We start from the raw sequence: 5,128 nt of genomic DNA on the forward strand, positions 1-5,128 counted from the left end.
CCTAAATGCACTGAGTTGCCGCCATGTGATTGGCTGATTAGAAATTAAGTGTTAACGAGCAGTTGGACAGGTGTACCTAATAAAGTGGCCGCTGAGTGTAGTTTGATGCATGTTGCACGCATGAAACACGTCCCGTGGAAATAAACACCTCAATCCACCGTCAGCTTCATCCTTCTCTAGAGCCAAAAAAATAAAAACTTTCCGATCTTTTACCCGACCAAAGCCTAAAGTTATTTATCAAGCAGTCAAAAACTACAGAACTAAGTGGGGACACGAGCAGCTCCCAGAGGTCTGACTCAGTAGGGAAGGAGGAGGGGGAGACCTGCTTCAGAACCGTGCTTATTAGGCCTAATAATAATAATAAATTAATGTTTTTACATCTAAAATCGTTTTATTTTTCTTCCGTTTTTCCTCCATTCAGCAGCCTAATAAGATTTCTGTTTTGTTATACAATATTTTATTTTAAAAAATGTCCAAGTTTCATGTGTGAGAAATCAACAATTATTTATTCAGAGTGTTTTTCAACCCTGGTCCTCAAGGCACACTGCACTGCATGTTTTGGATGTGTCCCTGCTTCAACATAGCCGATTTCAATTGATGACTGATTAACAGGCTTTTGTTGAACTGCAGTCATCTGAATCAGGTGTGTCAAACCAGGAAAACCTCTAAAACATGCAGGGCATTGTGCCTTGAGGACCGATGGGCTGCTTTTTTTAATTCAGTATATTATAAAAATATGTAGTCCTTCATGCTATGGAAAAACCCTCTTGATTCAAGAGAAAACTCAGGTTTTTAAGAAAATGGCCGCTTATCAATAAATCAGTAGATGATTGATAAGATCAATCAGCTATAATTCATTAACTGATAGCTTGAAGAGGCATGTTTATTTAAACAAAAGGGTAGCAAAGGTGTGTTTCTTTTTAAGTTTTGATATTTTTCCTCCAAACCCCATGATAAATGTCAGCTTTATAATATACTGTATTATTCTACCATTTAAAAAAGGCCATTTGTGGATTTTAATGAGCAAAATAGTTTGTATTTGGAACCAGACTTTATGAAAAGTGTAATGTATTTAAAAATTAGATATGAAATATAAATTACAGTTTTCACATAGATTCTGTTTATTTTGTTGACCAGTTTGTCTGTACAAATATCAGTCATGAGGTTTTTAATCTTCAAGTATTTTTAGCTACAACAAAGATCATATATCGATCTTTTAAATATAAAAACCTTCATAATGTGCCTGTTCATGCTTGGTGATAAAAGTTGACATTGGAACGGTGATTTTGCAGTTGTGTTGTTAAATTAATAATTGTATTTACATAATATATCACAGGTAATCCTCTGCTCAGTACATATCTGCTTTTTTAAAGAGTTTTTTTGTAGTAATAAATGTTGGTTTTAGGGTTGGGCAATATTGGCAAAAAAAATTAATCACGATTAATTGTGGTATTTAGCCGATAACAATTAATTTGACGATTAATCCCCTGGAGTCCCTGAACACTCTTATGTCCTGGTCACATGACCAATTTAGTGGGAAAGATTTGCCCTTCATAAAAATATGTTCCAAATTTTGTTAAAATTACAGACTTCAGGCTATACATCAAAATTTAAATTGTGTTGATGGATAAATAAATTACAGAACTTTTTTTAATGTTCGTCATATTTGAAGCGGAGAGGAGCACCAAGCGGACTGACTGCGAAATCTCCAGTCAGTCTGCCTGGTGGCATTAATCATATTAATCGTCAAGTGCCAAAAAATAATTGATTAACGTTTTACTGACTATTAACTGCACACAATACGATTATTTATGCCCAACCCTAGTTGGTATTATCAACATATATATGTGTCAGAAAAAAGTTCAGGCTCAGGTTTTTTTTTCCACTATCACCCCTGTATTTGTGTGAGACACTTAATGAATGATAGTTTTCTGAACAAAAGGGAATTTAACAGTGGACTAATACGATTATCACTAAGATGATGCAATTCCAACGCTTACGTACGTAAACAGCTGAAGCGTTGCCTCTCTACTTGCTCCGGTTCTTCAGAAAATGTACTTTCCGGGTCCGACTGTGACTGATATTGTATAGTGTTCAGGGGTCGACATAACCATTGTTTAGGTTGTCTGAGACAACCTATTTTCATTTCGGACAACCAGATCCCGCCTCCAAGTTGTCCGGTGGACAACCAAGAAAAAAGCAGCAGGTGTTCGTCATTGTAAAAATGAACGGGAGAAAAAAAACTTGTGTCTACGTTTGACTTTGATTTTCCTCTAAAAATCACAGAGTTCTCTGAGTCAGCTTCAGGTGCTTGTAGTTAATCATAATATCTTCTAAATTTAACCAGGTGTTTCAATGCATTTACATTACACACCAATTATAGTGGAGAAACTTGTCAGTTTGGTTAAAAAAAATTAAAAATAAATTGTTTTTTTCAATGCAGAGAACTTCTTGTGCTATAATTCTTTTTAAATAAATGCATCAAAGCTCCTCATTTAAAACACTAAAGTGACAGAAGAGCTGTTTAAATCCCCTTTATCCAGAAAATCTTCAGTCCTAAGAACACTAAACTGTAGCTTTAATAAGGTCATGTAGACAGTAGGCTATACTACTATTTAAATTAAAACGTTTGTCCTGTAAGCAGAAAGCTTATGGTCGTTGGATGTTGATTTTTGCTCTATTTCAAAGAAGAGGATGAGGAGTTTTAATCAAGCAGCTCCTGAAACTGTTAACCTGCTGACTGAGAACATTTGTATACAGTAAACTTTGTATACAGAACAATATAGGATTAAATTCCATTTTAATTGAGTTTTTTTTTTTTTTTTTTTTTGGACAACCAAAATGTTTTGTGGACAACCAGATTTTGTCAACAGGTTGTCCACTGGACAGCCTGAAAAAAATCCTTATGTCTACCCCTGGTGTTGCTGCCTTTTTATTATTATTACAACAAAATAGGTTGTAACGTTGTGATGACATGCAGAAATGGGCGTGACGGAAGCAGTAGGAGGTTCTTAAAGAGACAGAGGCCAATGTTCAACTCAAGGTGTTTAAAAATGGATATAATATGAAGTCAATTTTATTTTTGATTTATACATATAGACAGCATTTTAATAACTGAAGGAGACATAGTTCCTGTATTATGGTATAGAATTGAACTGTATTCCTAAGAAACAAATTGGCCCTTTAACTATATGAACAAACAAAAGACAACAGTTTATCAGAATATAGGATTGATCTGGAAATATTGATCAAGACCACTTTAAAAGCTAAAGGGAAAGTCTGGCTGCTTGAAAGGATAATAAGTAAACATGAGAACTGGATTGGTGAAATATTTTTATGATTGTTTTACAGACATTTACATGTGAGAAAAGGTTGCTTAACACGAATAATTTTAACCCTCAAAATAAAAATAAAATAATAATTTGAACTTGTGGTTGAAAAATATTCTTATTTCTTAAAATCATGAACTTGTTGCATCATAAAGATGAAAAAATAAAATAAAATCTGTAAGCTCAACTGCTGAACTGAACAGGTGTCAGTTGTCTTTGTCGTCTGCACATTTTCTTTCATTACTCAACTCTTATTTTGAAGTTTTGTCCGGTACGATAACAGCTTCCTGTTTGTACTGTATAAACCAGCAGCTGGAGCTGAACTCTCCTGTCTAAGTGTGAACATTAACTCACTGTCCTGACATTGGCCTCCTTCACTAAATAAAGACTCCTTTGATGAGCTCTCGGCTCAATAAAAGGACTCAGTGTGTTGGAGGAGGTGATGAGGAGGCTCCTCCAACTGTTGGCCACACTGCCCTACTTATCTGCTCACGAGCATGAAGCCACTCTGACGTCAGAAATGTTGACAAAGATTCAAAGTCCGGGAGTTCTTACAGGGGCTTTAAGGAGGTTTTGTTGGTCCTGAAGTGTTTCTCAGCATCTGAAGTCAGATAAAATAAGATATTTAGAGGGATTTTTGTTTGACAGGTTTTGCTACATGGAAAAATGACGATTACTGGTCACACAAATATTTGATGGTGTATTGATATGATTTTTTTGGAGTTGACAGCAGAAACAGTGAGCTGGATCAGGGCTTCAGAACAGAACTGTAACTGTTTGAAACAAAACACAGAAAACCAACACAGTGACTGAAAGGTTGCTCCAAAGTGATAATGTTTGAAGTGAAACATTAAAATATTCCTGTTTGTGTTCTAGGTTGTCTGCTCCCAGACTACATTTCCCATGGAGACTTGCAGCGACACTCTCATGGTACTCCCATGGAGCCACCAATCAGGTATGAATGCACACTTTCTACTCTGTCTGCAAGATGTTTGCTGAAGAAAAGGCACCGCTGATTTTTTTTCTCGATTAGCCTGTCCCCTTCCCTCTTACTCTTTGAGGGGCTTAACCTTTGCTCCCAAGTCTGGAGGCAGAGCCCACCAATCAGGAGGCCTCCTGGCTTTTAATTGCAAGCTCTGATTGGGTCAGTGGACCTGTCGTCTGGTTTGAATGATAATTGGAGCGTAGGAGAGAAGGAAGAGTGCTGATTGCTACAAGCTTGAAGGCTTGTTTATTTTTATTTTCATCTGAACGTAGAGAAAGTGAGTTTGAGGAGAAGGTCAGGAATGTTTGGAGAAGGTGAAGTTCTGCCTTCGTGTGAGGTCTGATTGTGAATCTGCCTTAATGCTCAGTTGGCATCAAGGGAGGTTTAGTTCATCGAATACTTTTGTGCTGAATGTTGGTTTGAAATAATCGTTTCTAAGTTTTATGATTTTTAGCTTCTGTTTGTTTCTGGAATTTCTGTTTGGTTTATATTTTTACCCCAAACTTCATTTCTTTATGGTATTTATTTTTTCATTTAAACACAGCAGGGTGGGGTGGTATCTAATTTTGATACTGTTGTTGTTTTTGGACAATATTTATAAAATTATTCAATTCTGCACTTCGTTTAGCAATGCAAAATAGAAAATTTAATTTGAAATTGGATGAGAACAGTACAGCCCTAAAATTTGGWTTAGTCTTTGTTCAAAGCATTCTGTTTGTCTAGTTTCTATTAGAGCTGGGCGATATGATCAAAATTTTATATCACAGTATTTTCAACATTTTCACCAGTTTCACGGTATTTGACAATATTTTTC

General features: G+C 35.8%; 1 protein-coding gene across 2 annotated transcripts in view; it reads left to right on the forward strand.

Moving 5' to 3' along the window:
- The window catches only part of LOC106525825 (bone morphogenetic protein receptor type-1A), a 65,466-nt gene that overhangs the window by 19,519 nt on the left and 40,819 nt on the right, over positions 1-5,128 (forward strand). For both annotated transcript variants that reach the window (XM_014020170.1, XM_014020171.1), the window contains exon 2: positions 4,206-4,284. The gene's annotated coding sequence lies outside the window, so the exon portion shown is untranslated. The remainder of the gene's footprint in view (positions 1-4,205; positions 4,285-5,128) is intronic.

Source organism: Austrofundulus limnaeus, unplaced genomic scaffold (genome assembly GCF_001266775.1).
Source record: "Austrofundulus limnaeus strain Quisiro unplaced genomic scaffold, Austrofundulus_limnaeus-1.0 Scaffold243, whole genome shotgun sequence".
NCBI classification, from domain to species: domain Eukaryota; kingdom Metazoa; phylum Chordata; class Actinopteri; order Cyprinodontiformes; family Rivulidae; genus Austrofundulus; species Austrofundulus limnaeus.